At 40.1% G+C, this 12836-nt stretch overlaps 1 pseudogene; it reads right to left on the bottom strand.

Annotated features, from left to right (window-relative positions):
- Positions 1-3208: 3208 nt before the first annotated feature.
- Positions 3209-12457, bottom strand: LOC137008723 (alpha-2-macroglobulin-like protein 1; annotated as a pseudogene).
- Positions 12458-12836: the final 379 nt, after the last annotated feature.

Raw genomic sequence — 12836 nt, 5'->3', positions numbered from 1 at the left:
AAACTGTCCTGATGCAATTTGTGGAGGCTCCTGTTGAATCTTTGCTGATATTTTCTTGACGAAAGAGAACCGGCTGGATTCAGAGGATCTTTGGTGAATGGAAGGTCTAGGCCGAGGCCTGGCACAAGCTTGGGGTTCCTTAGAAGCTTCTAGCTTCTTAAAGCATCATCTTGACGTCAGCATTCATCAGTAAAAGAGAAGAAGAGGAGGAAGAGCAGGAAGAGAGGGGGTTCCTTGTGATCAGTGAATATAAGGGGTGAAGATGTCACACCCTCTTGAGGTGTCTGAGCCAATAAGGAGTTCCCCTTTCAGAGGGAAGTTTTACGAGTCTTTGTTCTGTAGCAAGATATTAGCATAAGACACTGGATTGGATGAATGAGAGAATAACCTTCTAGATTCTTATAATACTAATGTGTCACAGAGTTAGTAACATGTGACATAAATTACCAAATAGGAAATGAAAGTTGGAGTCCGTAGATACCAAGCATGCTGCCAATGTGATCTCAGTTAACTATACATTTGCAACTATGGAACATTAATACCAAAATAGTTCAAAAGAGAGAATTAATACATAGAATAAAGCCTATAAAAGGAAAGTCATGAGATGGGAAACTTGGATACATGTTTATACATTTCCCAAGTGGTTATATAGAGAATACATAGGATTAAGAGAGTTTATTTGTCCTTCTCAGGAAGAATGAGTCACTAGTCTCTCCAGAATTCTTCTGGATCATAAAAGTACCATATAACTGTAACAGGACACCTAGGTTGGCCTGTGTGCTAGCAACATTTGGGATGTTGGTTGCAGTTTTAGGGGGATGAGTTCAGAGAACTTTGATAGTGAGAGTGAGTTTATGGGTAATTCATTGAATACCATGAATAATTGTGTGGCTGATTGGTCCAGACGCTACACGACTGTTTAAACTGTCTTTTCTGGACATTGAATGCTGTAATTTCATTGCTTTCAATGGAGGATAAAAAAAACTTTTGAATTTGATCAAAAATTAATTTGTGTTCTGAAGATGAACGAAGGTCTTACGGGTGTAGAACGACATGAGGGTGAGTAATTAATGAAAGTAATTTCATTTTTTGGTGAACTAACCCTTTAAGTTGAAACAATGTCTCTGATATATTTTAAGATATGTCAGTTCAAGTTGCTTTTAGTTAAAACAGCTCAAACATGCATTTTAGTCTGTGAAACAGGGTCAAAATTCATGAAGTCGTGCCATTAAATGTTAAAAAAGTAATGGAGATCTGTTGTATTTTCAAACTTCGAAGCATTGCTAATACAAGACATGTAGACATTTATATACCATATTGATGTATTTTGTTCCCTTCAATTAGTTCCTTAAATTAAAAAGATCTTTAAAAAAAAGTCTTAAATTTACATTCATAAAACCTGCAGAAACCCTGCAAATACTTCATAATGTGAATCCTTAACATTTATTATAACAAACTGATGCTGAATTTTAAGTATTTTATGTTCATGTTTTATATCATTTTTATTATGAACTTTGTTGATGTAGTTGTAACAGCAGTAAACTTTAATCTTCAGACAACATGCCTAAAAATATTGACAGATATTTAGAGTTCGAGGCACAGCATGTGAACTGGATATACATGAGCTGCACTGTGTTATATCTGTGAAATTATTTATGACCTCTGACCTGGAGAACAACATGATGACCTTCACACGGTCAGTGTTTGGGATTGACAGCTGTATTCAGGTGCTAAAAATATATATATATATATATGATATTAATGATTGATCTGGGATCCATGTTTGATGTCTTTATCTTTTTAGTTTAAACACACATTCCAGGACACGTGCAACCACATCGAGGCCCATAAGAGTATTTCCGTGTACGTTTTAAATGAATGCTGACTTTGCTTTTCTGATTTCCTTTCAGTAAATTCACTTTTAGAAAATTATTCATGAAACTAAAAGTGTAATCCTCAGACTTTATTAAAACATATTAAAACCTGTGGCTTTGACTCATTTTATACTCAAAACAATAGTATAAAAATAATGTATTCACCTTTATGTCAGTCATTCCAAACCCCCAAGCCAAAGTTTTTACACTTTCTTCTCTATTCCATAGAATGACAAGACAGCTTTGTGTCATGTGGACTGGACTTTAGGTTCATGACCGTTAAGAACGTATGTTTGATATAGTGTGAATATGGGTAGTATGAATGAAAATCAGACATACTACAACTGCCATGTTGTTACGGTCACATGACCTACCAGCATCAGTTGCGTGCTTTACTGCCATTCATAAATCCTTTCCCATGGCCTCGTGATAGTAAAGGGGCCATCGAATGCACACTTCAGAATCTTGCAGGGAGTACATCCAGGTACTTTTCGCCTAGTTTTTCGAATTCAAACATCCAGTTTTGCAGTTTTTAATTTTCCTGTATAGTAGGGAAGTATTCAATTTCAAATGCACCTTTGGAAAATGGCAGTTCAGCTATAACCCTAATCAAACACACCTGAACCAGATAATTCGCGTTCAGGGTCACTTAAAAAGGTGTTGAAGCCAGAAATTGAAGTCTTCAAAACTATTTGCCATGTACACCAGAAAAGACTGGACAAATTAAAACTTGAGGACCAAAAAGAAAAATTTGACCCCCTTCCCAACTCCAAAGGTTTAAGATACTTAAACTGCTGTGATTTTTAGAATGTAGATGTAATGCAGCAGACATATTTTAGCTGAAATTGCATTTTACAGCAATTATTGCTCAATGTTCAATATAACATTGTATTAGACTGAAGAGATTTCAGATATTGTTTGAGTCACATTCAAAAATGCTTTGTGTACATTTAAAAATTAAATAAGTAAACAAGGTTAGGAAAGCCTTTTTGAATTCATTCCTCAAATACCTACAATACCATTTGTAACCTTCCATTATTTACAGATTACTTTAAGGCTTTTTTTTTTTTTTTAATTAATTAAAAGGAACAAAAACAATTGACATCTATGAAAATTGTAGCAATATGGGAGCATTTCAAATAACCCAAATACTGAAAGTGAAGTCAAAGTTAATAGCCAATGACCAACTGATCTGCATTTCAGCCATGTTGTAAGGAACGGAAGTCAAACTCATGAACACTGTAAAAGTTTATTCTAAGCTGGAAGTCTCAAACTTTAGTCCACAAACAGGCAACACAATCACTGATTGTTTAAAGCACAAGTTTTATTTGATTCGCGTTTTGTAGCCAGTACTACAGCACAATCATGGACAGGGGGAGGTGTATGTCGTCTCAAACTGATCACCTGAAAGAGGACAAGAAAATTAACTTTGGCTGAATTTCCTGTAGAATTGCCTGTATGCTAGACACATGAGTCTGTGATGGTATACTTGTCTGATAGTAGTCATAAACGTTGATGACCGCTGGCTTGAGATTTTTCACTGCAAGAACCTGATTCAGTCGTAGAGTGTAAGTTACGGGAAATCGTTTGAGAACCTGCAGAACAGGAGAAATGAACAGCAGCACATACACAGCACTCAAGATGGCAGCTAGTGAATATACCCAGTGTACAAAGTCTCACCTCTTTCAGATAAACTAGAACACGATCATCTTCAGCATCGACCCGCTCCACTAGCGGGGCAAACGATTGGGGTGGAGATCCAAGCTGATGAACATGCACAATGACATGCATGATTACATCTGTACGAGCTTCAAGAATCTTGGGATTTTACAAGACATCCTAACATACAAACCAGTGACGTATCTGCCGTGAAGCCAGACAGAAGTTTAATGTCCACGATAACCATGTTAGTACTTTCTTTTGGACCAATGTAACTGAATGAAGGGGAATAAAGAGGTTTAGTCAATAGGGACAAGAAAGCAACTTTCAGAGCAGTAGAGCCATAAATGTGAGCTGATTTTAAGAGTCAAATCTGTTCTTACTTCACTGTGAAGTTCAACATGAGATTGGCTCCAAGCGGTCGGCAGTCTCCCTTCACCTTTGCTTCGACACTCAGTGCTCTGACAACTTTAATAGGTGTCGGGATGTTGTAGAAACATGCAATCTATGATTGCAAAGTAAAACAGAATTAGGATGTGCAACAAACAGAAATGGAGGGGGTGAAGATACAGACCTGCACAGATACACAATAGGACCCTGATGCTTTAACACTATATTTGCCAGTAATGTTCTTTAGTGGCTTCTCCTGATACAGCAGCCTGTTGTCCCGATTCACAGTGAAGCTATAAGACTCTCCTCCTGCCACCGAGGACTGTACAGTAACAGTGCTGGAGCAGTCCACGCTGAACACTTTAGCAGCATACACAGACAGAGCATGAAGAGCCACCACAGTGTCCTAAAAACAAGTACCAGATCAAAAACCCCACTCAAATGATTGAGCTCATGTTTGGTGGTCAGAGGTACCTGGGTGGAGGAGAAGCCTCCATAGGGATTCTGTTGGGCCACAAGCCAGTTGACAATGCGGTTAGCATAGCCCAGAGTAGCCGTCGTGAGAGGCTGTTCAGTGAGAACCGCTAAAAGCACATAAGAGCTGATCTCCACCGCCAGAGTATCACCAGATGTCGTCTGAGACCAATGGAGCTTTGTGCCTAAAGATGAGAAGGTGGGGAGAAAGTTGATGTCAAAGAACCTGATGAAGCAACATCAAGAGGCTGGTAAAGTTCACCTTCAGAAATGGCATTATTGTTTAAGGAGGTTAGAAGCTGTGATCGAGTGCTGGTCTCTCCAGCAAGACTGAAGGTGTAGGCCAGCAGAGCTATAACGTAAGTGTTTCTCAAGTTCCCAACGACAGGCCTCACGCATGACAGAGCATTGGTGATGACAGGATCCTAAAAATAAAAGCAAGCATCAAGTTACAGTCAGAACAAGGTCATCTGCAAGGAGTCCATACAACTACTGGAGTTTTTACCGTGGAGGGGACATCTAGTTCAAGCAGTGATGCAATGATGTAGGCAGTCATGGTCACATTATCATCAACTCCACCCTAAAAACACCAGTATATAAGCATTTAGAACAGTCTCAGCCTTCTAATACATTGTTATGGACCATTTGAAGAAACATTCGACTACCTTCATTTCATAATGGTACAAAGTTCCCTGCTGCATGAAACAGCCATCTGAACCCTGCTTGCTGATCAACCAATCCTTTGCACTCTGCAGGACGTTCGGATCAATGAAGATAAATTACCTCGCTAGACCAAAAGTCCTCAGGACAAAGGCAGTCAACCTGGCCATGGAGAAGTGGTCACAAACTGAACTTACAAACCGCTGGTGCCACCACAGACCACACACCCAACAGAACTGTCACACTCACCATGTATTTGATTCATCATAACCAAATGTGCTATATGAACCATCATTGTGCTTGTAGTTCAGCTGTCCTTGGTATCCTGTTGAGGTAAAAAAAAACCACAAGCAATTAGACATGCTCCAATAGTAAGAACTGAACGTCCTTAGAACTTAGTAACCAGAGTTGAAAAATAAATTTGATTAATTTCTAAAGCACATTTCAAAACAAAGTGCTGTACATTCTCCTTATAGTGGACTTAAGTGGTCTTTCCAAATGGCTGAAGGTCAAAATTACAGTTTCATTGCAGCTTCAAACGATACCAGACGAGGAATAAGGGTCTTATCTAGTGAAACGTATTTGCTTTATAAAACAAGTGATCGCCTTGCACGTGCTTCTGCTTTCCGTATTAGGGAAGCCTTAGGACATACAGCCTAAGATGCGTTTATGAAGCATATACATTTATAGAAATTGACAGATGGTTTCTCTAGATAAGACCCTTATTCCTCATCTGGTATCGTTTAAAACACTTTGAAGCTGCAGTGAAACTAATTTTGGCCTTCAACCGCTTGGGCTCCATTGAAGTCCACTATAAAGGAGAATAATGCTGGAATGTTTATCCAAAACCGTCATTTCTTTTCGACCAGGAAAGAAAGACATGAACATCTTGGATGACATGGGGGTGAGTAAATAAGGAACAATTTTAAAAGGGAACTAATCCTTTAAGACAAAGAATACATACAAGTTTTTAAACTGCATTTAAAAATGTAGAAACCGAAGTGGAAGATCTAATATTGAAAGGCAGACTGTTCCAGAGTCGAGAAGCAGCCACAGAGAAAGCCTGGTCACCATTAGTTTTATAACGTGAGTGAGGAAAAAGAAATTGATTGGCTGAGCGCAAGGATCTTGAGGGACAAGATCACATATATACTGAGCAGTAAGTCCATGCAAAGCTTTTAAAAAAAAAAAAAAAAAAAAAGCGCAAAATCTTAAAATCAATCCAGGACATAACTGGTAGCCAGTGGAGAGAGGCAAGCACAGGAGTAATGTGTTGATGGATTTTAGTGCCAGTCAGTAGCCTGGTCATTTGTCAGGCCAGTCGATTGTCAGGTGAATTAGGCAAACCCAGGTATAGAGTATTACAGTAGTCCAACTCTGAAGTAAAAAGCATGAATAAATTGATCGTCATCCACACCTCTCTGAAGGTAGCCCATGGCTCTCTCTCGGATGGCTGCAGTGAGCTGTGCAGTTACTTCCAGGTACTGCAGAATGTAAATATTGGGAGCAAGAACACCTATATTCTGTTCTCCACAACCATACGGCATCCGTAATAACCCATCCAGATTCTTCAGTGCACGACCTATTAGGTCTCCTATGAGGGGAAGAGAAACAAGCGGTCAAGCCAAAAACCTTTACCAGAATAACTTGGGCTTCTGATGCATGTCAGTGTTTGCTTCAATGAACCCCTTTACCAAGGACAGAAACAGAGCATTTGGCTGATCCCTGGATCATGTTTGTTGGAAATGTCAGAGTCACGTCTTCAGAAAGAACGTTTCCTGCAGACCAAACAGAACAGCATTGAGCATTAGGCTAATGTTTGGCTGTACAGAGAGAATGTGTTTGGGAATTATTGATTGCAGACAAACCCTTTGGACACAATAACCAGCTCTGGGTGTTTGTCCTCTCAACTCCTTCAGGCTATATTTAAAAAAAAAACAAAATAAAAAAAAACAACCACATGTCACATCAGTAAAAAGCACAATGCACTACATTTTCCAGAAATATGGTGAACACACAGACCAGGACAAGTAGACTTTGTGCCGACAAGGGGACGCATTGATGTAGTCACTCAGTCACAACCTCATTGCCACACAGAGTCTGGGATTGTTCAGCTGAAGCATTGACCGTCACATTGACAGCTCCTGCAATGACAGAGGTAGCGAGTTAGAATACACGATAAGACGCATTTTAGTTGTGATCGTGATCATTGCTTCTCTAAGCATAAACAATATTTACCCACTGGTTATTCATCATGAAAGCCAGTTGCCAGGCATCAAGAGTATTTAAAAAAAAAAAAAAAAAAAAAAGTCACCCAACATGAGTTCTTTATTAAATAAATGTAATAACTAAATATAAAGTCAGGAAACAACAGGGTCAAATAAATCATGCATATGAACGGACATTCTCTCTGTAGTAATTCAGATGAAAATTCCCTCAACATGACAATCATGATTCAGTTTAACCATTATTATGCAGCCCTATAGGGAGTAACACCTCAAACATTTCAAATTAGAGACAGATGGCCAAAAACTGACTGAGAACAGAAGCTGTGAAACCCCATTTAAAGGTTTTTCTCCCATTGGCACAGAGACAGGATGGATATGGATCATTCAACGGTTTTAGAGTAAAGGCCGATGACCGAGCTGGAGTTACTCGAATCTGCCGAACAACAACAGTGCACATTAAGCAAAGACAGGGATCTTCTGTATATACTGTAGATCCATTATAAATAAAACATACCATGATGCATTTGGACAGATAGCTGAAGACCGTGGCCTTCAGCTCAAAAGACTCCCCACGGACGATGGAGTACGGCAGGGAGAGCTCTAGGAAGAAGGGCTGGAAGACCGTCAGCTGAGCAGGAGGAGCGAGACCAAAACCTTTGGAGGACAGACAGAACGCCTCCATCTCCCATGTGGTGATGGTGTCAGGAACCTTGAGGGGAACTTGTGTGGACCCAGAGTCTCTGAGGAACATACCAGAAAAGTACAAGTTAGGTAAAAGGGGATAGGAGAGAATTGTGGCTTTTCAACTGCTGAAATGAAGACATGCTTCACTAACCCCACTTCAGCAAGTTGCCAGATCCACATTTCTGGAAAGTAAGTCCTGACGGTCACATCATAGGTGCCACTGCGATCACTACTTTCTGCTACTGGAGCAGGTTCCAGAGCAGGGGCCGGAGCAGGGGGCATTGCAAATGGCTGTACTCCCCCATAGTACACTGAAGCAAAAAAGACATCAAGACTAGAATTTCTTGCTTTTTGCATGCACTTTAGTTCTGAAGCTACAAAGGATCAACAATCCCTCATTGCATTTATATTTGCATACTTAAACCCTCCACCACAACACTAAACAACTTGGAGAAACAGGAAAAGAGAATTATAGGAAAGAGAAAAAACAAACCAAAGTCCAACTGTGTAGACCTACCACTGGGGAAGCGTCGAAAATATATCAGGTCTTTGTATTTCAGGCAGAGAGGTTCGCGTACATTCAGATTTGTTGCAAGCTTCATCCCCACACTCTGCCAGAGCAACAAGACAAAACAGATGAAATTGAAATCAAGGAGCCTGTAGTATTCAGTGACTACATGGTAGGGCTGGGCGATGTATCGAATGCTTTTGTCACGCGCATTTCTTCAGTAAAGCCGGTTCCCTGATTGCTGCTAAATCGCCATCACCTGCTTTCAAATGAAGCAGCATTTAATAGACAGAACCGTAGTTCACTGATAAGACACGCAATATCGCGCTCAATATCGACGGCGATACATATCGATATTGAACACGATATTGCGTGTCTTATCAGTGAACTACGGTTCTGTTTATTAAATGCCGCTTCATTTGAAAGCAGGTGATGGCGATTTAGCGGTAATCAGGGAACCGGCTTTACTGAAGAAATGCGCGTGACAAAAGCATTCGATACATCGCCCAGCCCTACTACATGGTCATGAAATGTTTTCTACCATGAAACTTGTATAGGCATGATCTGTAGGAACAGCTCGACGGAGTCGAAACCTCAGGCACTCCTGTTCATCCTCAACGCCGTATGGATAACCTGATTGCAATTGCAGGGGTTGCATGTCGAACACCTGGGTCCATGAAACAATACTGTATGTGTCACACATTTCTGAAAAAAAAAACATTAAATGCACTACCATTTTGTCTGTTACTGTCACACATTCATACAATTATGGTTTTAAAATGTAACAGCCACATAAGAGATTTGCCCATTATATCCACCAGCAGGAGACTCAAATCCTTAAGTTATACCTGGATGTCAAATCAAGTGCAACAATAAAACTGAACAAACTGGTACCATTTCAGCTCTCAGACGTGCTCCTGGCTCCATGATCTGGATGCTCTTATCTACAGCACTGAGGCCACACAGAGATCCTGCTTGAGCAGAGACCGTCAGAACATTTCCCTCACCAGGAACAGCTGTAGCGGGAGAGAACTTCAGAGACACCTGGAACAAGGAAGAAACATGCTGTAGGACATGTCACCATTCCCCACTTGAAACCAAAAGATAGTGCACATCATACCTGGTTTTGGAAACACTTTTCAGTGTCAAAAGATGCAGTACCAACAACTACACTCTCACTGGGCAGAACGCAGTAGACCAGAATCTGCACCGCTGGAGCCATATCAACACCAACAGACAGCTGGAACGACACCGAGCCGCTCATGACTTTATTAGAAGCCCTTGCTGTGACCGTCTGAAATCCATGGAGGACGATCACTCCTCTGGACAAGACCTGACAGAAGACAGAAAAACCAGTGCATGAAATGTGCCACACAGATCAGAAGTGTCAAAACAGAATGTTTTGATGTCTACTCACCACATAGATGATGTCAGCATTGTAGTTGCCAGTTTCTCCAACAAAAGAATACTTGACCATCACTGGAAGCGCAGCACCACATTTCAACGGCTGCTCAAGCTTCACTATAGTCAGTTCACTGAATGATGGGCTGTCAGAAGCAGATCGGAGATGAACCACCCTCATATCGACACTGAAGTATGGCGATTTGTAATCGTAATCCACTAGTGTTGCACTTGCCTGTTGAAACAAAGAATGGTGACTTTTCTTGCAAAAATTCCATTCCATTTAAAATAAGAACAAAACATACCTTCAGATTCAGATCAGCTTTAAATTTAGCAGTGTTGAGGGAGAATGTGACTAGTCCATTCTGGTTTGTGGTCAGATTCAGCAGCTCTTCATTAGGCCACCTGTTAACATCCAGGAGATATAACGCTTTGTTCGCAATTGGAGTCCCATTGAAAGAAGATGCCAAGATCTGTTGGGAAAGAAAAAGGTGAGGAAAGGGTACCATTGTGAAGGCTTCTGCAGCAAGATAAAGTTTTACTTGCCTTTCCATTAATCACTGAGCCAGGATCAAAAAACTCCGGGAGCTCCACAAATGTGACCTTGCCAACTTCAAATGTAATGTACACAGTTGTGAATTTTGACATCATTACATCTGGCAAGAAAAAGAAACGCCACAAACATGAAGACACCAAATAAACTCACAGACATGAGTCACTGGTTCAAATCAACCAATAGCTCACCTGTTCCCTCCTCAGTGAGGTTAAGGTTAACAAGAAACAGATCTTGCATGGAATTCTCAAATTTGGTGTTGAAAAACACTGATGTACTGAAAGTAAGGGAGGCACAGCCCGTGGCATTCATCTGGTAGCAGAACAAAGACTCAAATTTAATTCAAGCATGCGTTTAAAAAAAAAAAAAAAAAACCTTCTGTATGACAAGTCACACCTTTACAGTTTTATTCAGGCACTGGCGGGTCACGCCTGGAATGTCAGCATATTCAAAAGGCTCACGGCACACTTCCACAAATGCTTGACCAGGTACAGGTTGGCCATAAGTGTATCTGGGAAACATCACAAGGAACAAGATCAGGAACAGACCAACCCCAAGACAAGAAAATAAGCCACTCACTTGGCACAAGCCTCAACTTTCAGTCCCACATCTGCAACACTGTATGTCTCTGGTGTGTTTACGGTCACATCAAACTTGGGTAAAACTAAACCAGAAACAAAATGCTTAATTACCTCAGAGCTGCAGTTGTACTTTTGCACTTTAACAATGACTTACCATATTTTTTCACCTCAAAAACCTGGTAGATCTCTTGGTCACCAATAAAAGCCTTTAGTGTGTACGTCCCTATCTGAGCCTCTGGGTTTAACTCATGAGAAAGCTGCAAAATCCACCTCGTTGAAGAAACGTTGGTCCACTGACCAATCCGGTTATTATTATTGTCCTATTAAAAAAAAAAAAAAAAAAAAAAAACACCACACACACACAGACTCAAACAGCAAACCTAAAAACATACAGAAATGAAGCATCAGCACCAATCAAAGACTTGCACCAGAGAAATTCTCACCTCCACCACCACCAGACTGTACTGCAAGACAAAAACAGTAAAATTAGACATTTAAAGTTACATTCATGCTGATGAAGAGACAGCAAGAAAAAAAAAAAAGCTGAATATAATGACAGATGAGATCTTACCATTTTATCAAGGGGCACAAGTGTGGCATTCATGGTCACAACTCTAAAATTTACTGCAAAAGGGAAAACACAGATAAACTCACATCCATTACATAATGTACTTGAACGTGTAGAAAGTCCATTACACTACAAGTTCTTATCATTTTTAATTTTCATCCAAGGCTCAATCACAGCTCACCAGTTTGTCCTGGATTGTAGATGGGTTTGTCTGTTTGGATGAAGGTCAAAGGTAGGTAACGTCTAAACATGACTTTCCTCTCTTCTGTCATTTTGAAGTTACTTCCTTGAACTACCACCTTCAACTTCTGCACTGATTCTCCATCTACTCGAGGTGCCTGTAGATAAACATGTTGTTACAAAAACAGATGAAAATGCTGCATGTGCCAGACAATGACAGACCTGGAAAGTAAAGCAGCGGTGAAATTCTGTTGAAGATCTCTGCTGCACAAGTTGAGTAGTCCTGTTTTGATCATCAAGCAGAGAAACAGTCATTGCAAGACTCTCATTGGGTTTTAAAAGACTTGCACACAATTTGGCATTAGAGCCGGACTCAATCACTGCAGGGAACGTCACCAAGAAGGATCTGTGGAAACATCAGACAGATGTTTAGTGTCAGAAATCATAAGTCCGAACTACTGTATTCATGCAAGTTTATGATCACAAAAGTAGTTGCTATAATACTAGAGACTAAGAACACAATAGTCATTTTGCTAAGAAATGCATAAACTTTGAGGAATCAGATTAAAACTACAGGAGGACATGTTCATTCACATCAAAGCCCATTTTCTTACGGTCCTGATCTCTGTCCCCCAACAGCAAAGATGAAAAGGACTAAAATGAGCACTTTCCCAACACAAATCTCCTTCACAGCCATAAAGAAGGATCATCCAAAACCAGGACCAAATCAGGTAACTCTCAAAAACCCTGCAGAACTTTACTAAGCTCTGTTTACTGCTTGACTGCTTCTTTCAATCAGTTGCACTGATTGCAGCACTATTGCTCTTAATTGTCTGGTGGAATTCATCAAGCTTGTTAATTCCAATGATCAACCTCCAACCTGGAATTAATTTAGTCAGTTAATTACTCCATCTCGTAGAGCTTTTAAAACATGACACATTATTTTAAATACTGCTAATGATTCGTAATACATTGTAAAAGAATCATCGCAAGTCTTTTATTTCAATCTTAACCAGCCCTCAAGATGTTTCCATTGCTTGGATTTGAAGATAAAGCATGTTTCTGATCATTAAGAG

Source organism: Chanodichthys erythropterus, chromosome 3 (assembly GCF_024489055.1).
Source record: "Chanodichthys erythropterus isolate Z2021 chromosome 3, ASM2448905v1, whole genome shotgun sequence".
Lineage (NCBI taxonomy): Eukaryota > Metazoa > Chordata > Actinopteri > Cypriniformes > Xenocyprididae > Chanodichthys > Chanodichthys erythropterus.
The sequence above is the reverse complement of the archived record's forward strand: the minus strand, read 5'-3'. Positions and strand labels throughout refer to the sequence as shown.